The sequence below is a fragment of the Camelina sativa genome, chromosome 4 (genome assembly GCF_000633955.1).
Source record: "Camelina sativa cultivar DH55 chromosome 4, Cs, whole genome shotgun sequence".
Lineage (NCBI taxonomy): Eukaryota > Viridiplantae > Streptophyta > Magnoliopsida > Brassicales > Brassicaceae > Camelina > Camelina sativa.
This window is the reverse complement of record NC_025688.1, coordinates 5,828,899-5,838,393: the sequence shown is the minus strand read 5'-3', so window position 1 is coordinate 5,838,393 and position 9,495 is coordinate 5,828,899. Positions and strand designations below refer to the sequence as shown.

At 35.5% G+C, this 9,495-nt stretch overlaps 1 long non-coding RNA gene across 1 annotated transcript; it reads right to left on the bottom strand.

Annotated features, from left to right (window-relative positions):
• On the bottom strand, positions 563–1,233 carry LOC104779908. Its single transcript, XR_766607.2, has 3 exons — positions 1,007–1,233; positions 831–897; positions 563–731 (listed from the first exon to the last, which is right to left on the bottom strand). It is a non-coding gene; the product is annotated as an uncharacterized LOC104779908 (long non-coding RNA).

The window sequence follows — 9,495 nt, the reverse complement described above, 5'->3', positions numbered from 1 at the left end:
TTCCCTTATCATGGTTTTATCCCACTGGGTTTTTCCATGAAAAGTTTTTAACGAGACAACAAAAAAACACGCGAAAGATAAACACCTTAAGAGGAATATTATGATTCCGATGGTGAAAGACTATCATCTTCAAAATCTTTGCAATACAATGATGATATTGTGAGAAACAAAGATAATAGTAAAGATGAGTCACTTGTGAGACCTATGACCAATAGAAGAATGGCAATACACATTTACTACAGATTTGTTCAACTAAAGATTTGGCAAACCATTTACCAAGGCATTTCCAACCACTACTTGTAAGAAGCTACTTCATCATATTGGATCGGTCATCTCGAAGATTGCAAATGATGTACTCAAAAGGGGGAGTAAAAACACGCTGCACTTTTTTCTCCTTAATCATGGTTTTTCCCACTGGATTTTCCTGGTAAGGTTTTTAATGAGGTAGCATCTCACATGCGCATTTAGAACTACATTTTTATAATGATCATCCAAGGAAGAGTGTTATGAATATTCTATATTGTATGGATGCCCATTATCGACCCATTAATAAAACAACCTAAAACCCTAAAATTGTATTATTATTATATATATGTTATATCCTATGGGATAGAGTAATAACACAAGAGAACAATTCCCTAAACCTTTTGTTACACTTTTGTTGTAACAAAGCCTAAAAATTAATACCACTTCTCATTTTTTGACTTCTTCTTCTTCTTCTGGAAGAACACCTAAGAACATCAAAAGCAACCAAACACAAATAAGAACATATATATATTATAATATGACCATCATAATTAATGGACAAACAAACAACAAAGTGTTCTAACCTATTTTTTGTTTTCAGTCATATGAACAACAAAGTGAACAGCGATATCCTTTCGGAACTGCAATTGCCTGAATAAAACATAATCTCTCGTCGATGAGTAAAATTAGAAAGAGTTAAAATTGGAAACCATAATCTTTCGTCGATGAGTAAAAGAAAGAGTAAAACTTGAACCATAACCTCTCGTCGATTATGGAAGTAAATCCGACGGTAGAGAGGAGCAAGAGTCGCATCTCCATCTCAGACGGTGGAAATCGATCGGTGTCGTCACACCATGATGGAAGAGAAGAGCAAAAGTCGTTGCATCTATATCTCAGTCGGTGGAAGTCGATCGGTGTCGTCACACCGTGATGAAATAGAAGAGAAGAGCAAAAGTCGTCGCATCTTACGGTGAGAACAAAAGAAATGACACGGAGATGTTAAAGAAAGCTCAAAATAATTGAAGGGTTAGATTAGAGGGCACTAATTTGATCTTATGGTGAGACTAAACGCCATGTCATCAATCCCGATGATCTATTTCTATTGGCTCTGTGTTAACTATTTTTCTTTTTGCATTTTAATCATATATTTCTTAAATTAAAATGTATATATTACTATTATGAAATAAAAATGTGTTATAGTTAGTCTTAGATAAGTATCAATAAGATCTTTATTTTGATTCAATTTATTTTAATATTAAAACTATTGATAAAAGAATAAATATTCTTCAGCTCTTACCAAATATTACAACTAATTTCTATATTCTAAATATAGAAATTTAAACTTATTTAGGTTATTATATATTTCTTATATTTTGTAACTAATTTAATTATATAATTATTTTATTGTGTAAATAATAAAATATTTTCATAGGTAAATCTTAAACCATAAAATCTATACCCTAAAAGGTTTATGGTATAGAGTTTTAGGGTATAGAGTTTAAACTTTGGAAATATCTATATATATATATATATTTAACTATTTATATATATATATATTTAAATATATATATTTTTTAAATATATATATATATATATTTAACTATTTAATATATTTGTTTTATTTTTCAAATAATGAATATTGAATCCTAAACCCTAAACCAAATATATGTTTAGGGTTTAGGGTTTAGGATTCACTATTTCACAAAAATATTTTATTATTTGAAAAATAAAACAAATATATTGATTAGTTATATATATGTAGTTAAATATTATGTAACAAATATACTTAGCTATAAAATATGAACTTTTTACATCTTTATATTTGTTTTTAATTTGTTATAATTAGCATTGACGTTTATTTTTCAATTTTTGTTATTGATCGGTTATATCATTTATAAAATTTGGAATTCATTAATATGTTATTCATGAGCATAGTACTAGTATTAAAAAGAGAAATACCTTTTAAAATATTAAACACATGAAGATGGAAGATACATGCTTAATTATCTCGTTTTTTACAGCAAGTACTTAGCCTAAAACGTCTAACTCGAGAAGGAGTACTTTTTTGTGGGTGGATGTTACAAAGTTGCAGCTAATTAAACTGATAGCCTAAAACGAATCACTCAAAAAGGAGTTTATCATTTGGCCATGCTACTATTGAGCCGATTGCATCAGAAATGTATTGGATTTCTGAATTTGGTCTCCATACACTTGCAGTACCAATCTTCGAAACTTCTACCCAGACCTTGCTGGCATTCAGACCTAATGGGACGTGATGGACAACATCTGTAGGATCAGTAGAACACACTCCGCCTTCTGCTACTCTGCGTCCAGAGTTATTACACTCTGACAAGATGCACTTCTTCTTTGCATCTTTTCTAGTACTGGTGTTGGTACTTGTAGCACTCTATAGCACCCAAAAACATCAAAACTACTATTAAACATCCATCACAGCAAAATCAAAACTCTAACACAATAATGTATCCAAAAAGAGTATCATACCTGAGTAGACTTTCTTTGTATTTCTTCTGGTGCATGTATGTAGTCTATTCTTTGGATTGGCCATGCGATTTTCACATTCAGTGCTTCACCCATCAAATATATTTCGGAACTTGGTCTCCACAAATAAGCATTAGGGTTAATAACACTTTCAACTTGCAAAACAACCGCATTTTGACATATACGAGTATTATCCACCATTTCGTTTTGATCAGTCGACAACACAACACCCTCATTAATAATTTCATCTTTAAATAAACCCAAGATTTTGCATCTAGCAACTTGGTCATCTGTTGTAGGACCCTACAGTTATCGTGTGTATGGTTAGTCATGAAACAACTGCTGGGACATCCTAAAATATCCCAAATGGTTAATAAAATTTACCTTAGAGCCTTCAGTTTGATGAGAGACATCTTCATTGTCCAATATCACTTATGAGCTGGCCATGCTATTTTTGCTCATACAGCTTCTGGAAGGGAAAATACATATGTCGTAGGACTCCAAATACATGCTTCTGGGACAAGTACAGACTTGATGATTACAGCTGCCATGTTAGGACCTAATGGAATTCCGCCAATCCTTGAGGTTCAGCAGAGCAAAACTCTCCTTCACCAACGACAATATCTGTTTCGGCAACCCAATCCAGGATCTGACACCTAACTCCTCTGTTAAAATTACTATCCTCAGATTGGGAAGCAACATTACCACCACTTTTCTTGTCAGCTAATTCCTGGACCATATTCTTCAAGTCCTGAACCTCGCTTTGCAATTCTTCAATTTTGGAATCTCTGGCATGAAGGTCTGCTAGCTTGGTAGCAGTAACCCCTCTGCCCATCCCTTTGACGCGTCCAGGTTTGTCAATTCCCAATACTTTACTCACAGCATCCTCTTTAATATTAAAAGAACCGCTTGTTGAGTCCATTTGACTATTAAGTGATTTGATTTGTTCCTGAACAAATGCAATTCATGTAGATTGGTCAAAAAACTCTAGAGAAGACTAGTTACTTAACAGGAATTATGTACGATTCTTACAATAGTGTCAGCAAACTCAGGCTTCACAGGTCTGCCATCGGCATGTGTGTGTCCTGCAATCCAGATCTTACTTCTAGTGACCGTTCTAGGGTCTACACTATTTTTTTTTCTATAAGCAAATCATAGTATTTATCAGTATTATGGAACTCATAATATAACTTGTAGGAAATATACAAGAAAGAGAGATACTGACCATTTTTTTGACCTAGTCTAAACATTCCTTGGCGACTAGTGGTGTGAGAAATCTGTTTCTTCCTCATTTTCCTAAACTTGTTGCTTTTTTTCCTACATCAATTTGGTGAGGTTAATTAAATTACAGAACAGAAATATGAACATCCTCAAATAAATTTAAACATATTCAACCTTAAAAGCTGCTGTACTCCTACTCTTAATCCAAGAGTTCCAAGTTGCAATAGATGAGATGTTGCTTGGTTTTAATGAATTCCTCTATGTACTACTCTTTGCATCTCGAACTTGGTTTAACAGCTTAGACTTTCCACTCCTCCAAATACCACCCATCTGCTTTAAAACAACATTTTTCTGCCACCCTTCTCCTAAATTAAATCGCGCCTATAACAAAAACATATTTGCAAAAGTTAAACAAGATAATTGAGAATGAGTTTATTAAATATAGTAGAATAGAGTAAACCTGAACTGCTTCTCATAATGTATCATTCGTCTGCTTATCGACTTTCCTCCAATCATCAAGTACTACCAGAACATGTTCCCAGACAAGAGCACCAAGAAAAGATGATAGTGTTACTGAACCTTGTCCATAGTGCTCACCAAGCTCACTGAATATCACATCTACTTTGTCCTTAGGATCCTTCGCCACTTTACGCATCTTGGTTGGTCCTCTTTTCTTCTTTTCTTTTACACCTATCTGCGGTGTTTGTACTTCTTCATTAATAAAATTATGAGATCCTTGCTCCCTATTCTCAGTTCCATCTGAGAACCTAGGTTGATCTTCTGGAAGTATACCATCTGGTAATTGAGAAGGATTATCCTCCACAGTTTGTTCTGCAACCCCACTATCTGGTAATTGAGAATTTACTTCCTCAACAGTGTGTTCTAGAACCCCACTATTGAGTTCCTCAGGATTTTGTTCTGGAACCCAACCATCAACTTCAGCGACGTTTTGGTCTGGAACCCCACCATTTGGTTTCTCAACAGATTCTTTTGGATCAATTTCTGTAATAGCAACTTCTTGATTCTCAACACCATCAATGTCACCCAATTTAACAGCCAGATTCTTTTGTTTCCTCTGTTTATTAGTTTTTTCGTATCTAGGGGAGACCTGGGCTCCAAACCTTGCTGACGTGCACTTCGACGGACTATTCCTCCTCTTGACCTCACCATTTTTTATCCTAGACCACCAACCAAAAAGTTAAATTAGCTACAAATCACAGTTGTTCAAACCTAATTCAACATGGACATATTATTCTGCCACTATAATCCCATCACAATCATCCCTAGCAAAAAAAACTCTCATCATCAGAAGATTGATTATCCAAATCATCAGGAATCTGGACTGATGAAGGTGTACCAACAAAGTCCTCTACTGTCTCCAACTCGTGATAGCCCCTTGGTGGTGCTCTCATTACGACATACCACAAAGATGAGTCCTCTTCTCTAGAGTAAAAGACTTGTTTTGCTTGTGATGGGAGAATGTATGGATCTCAGAGATATGCTGTTTGGTTCATATGAAGGTTAACGAGCGTGAATCCATCTTCTTCTTTCACACCATATCCTATGTTGGCCCAATTGCATTTGAATAATGGAATTGTGAACATATGGTAGTCCATAAGAATTATCTCCTTAATCACACCATAGTATGTAACTATGTCAGCCATCTGTCTATTATCGCGTGCAGAAAATCTACACATGTTGAAAGCTTCATATGTCACTCCAGAATTTTGAGTCTTCCGCTTAACATCATCAGTGTGAAAGCGATGCCCATTAATGACAAAACCTTTATGAGCTTGTGCAATATATCTCGGTCCAAATGCTAACCACCTCAACTTCTTCGAATGATCTTTCGAGTTAGAAGGAATCTAATTAATAAGAATATAAAAATGTAAGTGACTGATTTGAAACTAAAGACTACTTAACATATAAATGGATGTGTACAAACCTTTTTCTTAATCCATTATGTAAACTGGCCAGTATGATATTTCCATAAAACAGTTTCACTTCTAGCGCATCGAACATCCTTAGCTTGCAATTCTTCTAAATGCATCCTACTTCAGCAGAGCAAAACAATGTATATGATATGCAAGATAAGTAAAGTTGCAGCTAATTGACAGGGGATGTTTTAACTTACTGTACATAAGGATCCATAATTGCCAAGTTCATCAAAACATATCGATGTGCTACCTCTCTCTCTCTATCTGAAAGGGTCACCTCTCTGCCCTTCTGTAGCGATCAGCCTTCGACAACAAGTCCATCTGTCTCAATATCTTCATTACGGCTTACTGCTTCATGAACATGTACTGATTTTTTTAACTCCAAACATAATGCTATACGTTCTCCAGCCAAGTATCCCTCAGCCATACATGCTTCTGGCCTTGCATAATTTTTAACATATGCCTTGAGTATTTTCATGTACCTGCACAATGTAATATCAGTATCCCAAACCTAACACATTTATATATTTAGACGAATTACAATAGATAGAACTTAACCTCTCGAAAGGATACATCCAACGAAAGTGTACAGGTCCTCCTAAACGTGCTTCTCTTGCTAGATGTATAGGGAGATGGAACATGATATCAAAAAGTGATGGAGGAAAATACCGCTCCAGTTGGCACATCGTCTCCACAATCTCAGATTCCAATGAGAGCAGCTTCTCAGGATCAATGGTACGCTGGCACAATCTGTTGAAGAAGTTACATAATCGAGTTACCGCCACCCGAGGTCCTCTTGGAAGCAATCCTCTCAATGCAGCAGGTAACAAAATTTTGGATGAGTACATGGGACTTTAAACTACCAATCATAGGAGGGTTGATTGAAACAGAATTGGCAATATTTCTGCAATAGCCATCAGGGCCTCTGAATTTAGCCAACCGCTCACAAAATCTTTTTTTTTCTGCCTTAGACAACCATTAAGCTGTAGGAGGCAAGTACGTTTTCTTACCCCGTACTTCTAAATGTAAGTGTTTTTGAATCCCAATATCTTCCAAGTCTTTTTTTGCTTTCAGGCCATTTGCATCAATGTAGATAATAAAGCATCCGACACATTCTTTTCTACGTGCATAACATCAATGTTGTGTCGCACCGGCAATTCCTAACACATGAAAAGACAAAAAAATCAAAGTTTACAAACTACTGTGATGTTAATTGACCTTACAAATTAATAAAATATAAACTATTACCTTCTAATAAGGTAAGTCAAATAAAATTGACCGCCTCTTCCATCGCCACTGATCATAAGTTTCTTCACACTCTTCCTCTGAAATCTCCTCATCTGCTAACATCTTTCTCTTCCTTTTAGTTTCCTTATCCAAGGGTCTTCCAAAATCATTCCTGAAATCCTTAAGTGTCTCAAAATTTTCATGACCTGTTTGAATCCTATTCGCAGTCCCTTCCTCAACCGTGTTGTCAAACCATCCTTTTCTGCGTCTGTAAGGATGTCCAGGTCTGAGTCGTCTCCTATTTCCCATATATACATACTTACGACTAAACTTCAACCACCTAGCAGGTGTACCCTTTCCACAAACATTACACGCTTGCTTACCCTTCACTTTACAGCCAGACAATGTCCCTAAGGCTGGATAGTCACTGATAGTCCACAATAACAAAGCTCTAAGTGTGAAATGCTCTTTCAGATATGAATCATAGACCTCAAAACACTCATTCCACAAATCCTTCAAATCATCTATCAAATGAGCTAGATAAACATCAATGTTGTTACTCGGAGCTGTTGGACCAGGGATCAACATAGTCAACATGATATTCTCAGCCTTCATACACAAATTTGGATGCATGTTGTAGTTCACCAACAACACTGGCCACACACTGTACTTGGTATTTTGAATAGCAAAAGGATTCATCCCATCTGTAGAAAGACCGAGTCGAAGGTTCTTGGTTACGCAGCAAACTCAAGCCATTTATCATCTAGTTTTTTGCTAATCTCCTTCAACATCTGATCTTGCGCTACGATTCTGGAATCTAGCGACTCAAATTGATCCTTCGCTTGTAGATCCAAAGTTCGCATCTTCGTCTTCATTTGCGAAAGCTGCTCGTAAAACTCAATTGAAGCCTGCTCCTCGGTTGATAACTCCTTCACCGACGTTAAGACTTGTTCAATTGCTCGAAATTGATTGATTCCCCAAATTCGCAAACCCTAATCTCATGCGAAGACTCGATCTAGCACACAAGCGCACCAATTGATAAGAAAAGAATCACTCCTTTATTTTCTGAAAACAATCTGATACAAGTGTAGAACCAGAGAGACCTCTAGACGCAGCTAGATCATAACCGTCTCCCTCAGAAGTCACATGCGACTCAGTTTCCTCACAACAAACATGAAAACTATTTTTTTCTATTTTCCACATTTATATACAACATCACATTTTAGTCTCGCACATATATTACTTCTACTCCACACGTGTTGTAGCCTCACTCCTCTTCTTCCTTGTATATACTTGAAATGGCTTATCATGTGCATTTTCGTTAATCTATAAACATGGTATTTATAGTAGTAGTTGTGATATCGAATTGCTAAAAAAAGTTGGTGAGCAAAGAAAAGTATCTTTGCAAATCATACAAAGGTATAATTTGCGTAATGCCAATATGAGACCACTCAATTGGTTTCAGTTTCCCATTACAACTACGAGATTTTCTTCGTTGAGATAAGAAGCAAATCGTTGTGGTTTTTGATAAAGACAAAGTGGATTTAATAGAAAACATATATAATTTATACATCGTTAGGGAGGATGGATACTTCAAAGAAATCTGAATATACAAGCACTATTTCTAACTTGTGTGCTCTTATATATATGTTCCAAGTTTAATGCAGCTTGAAATACATATAGTCTGTTTCTTGCATATTTACTAAATTCTTTGTTTTCGTTTGTCAAGGTCTTTGAACACGGTTACTAAGTCAATATATTTTAATTTGTTTCTCATCGATCTTTTTATTTGCCGTATTTGACGTTTTTGGCTGCTTGGGGCAACATCTATTCAGGGTCTAGAATAAGCTAGAATCTTGTCCAACCATAATTGATAATTGACTTAAATATAATTAAGAGTCATCCGACTAATTTTAACGATGAACCAACACATGTTACACATGATAGACAATGGTTGGTCTGTTAGATGTTCAACTGGAACTCGACAATTTTCTGGATGGATTCAGCTGGCTTTTTCAAAAACCATACAACACAACCACCTGACAACGGTCCCAATCTTCTTGCCAGATTCCTCCATTCCGATGTCGAAGTCTAGTCAATACCTACAAGACCAAGCTTTCTTTGTCAATTAATTTTATAAAATACAAGTGCAATACAATCTCGCGATGGGATAACCTTTGCTATTCTGGTACTTACAAATTCAAATATTTATTTTTGGCAACCACAGATTGAATAGTCTCTGATGATTGGTACCTCAACTATTAAATAGCAAACTTATATTTATAGACAAGAAAAAAAGAAAAATAAAAAAGCTAGTTCATTCCCAAAAAAAGAGAGCTTTAAAACAGAAAAGTAGTGGCATAGA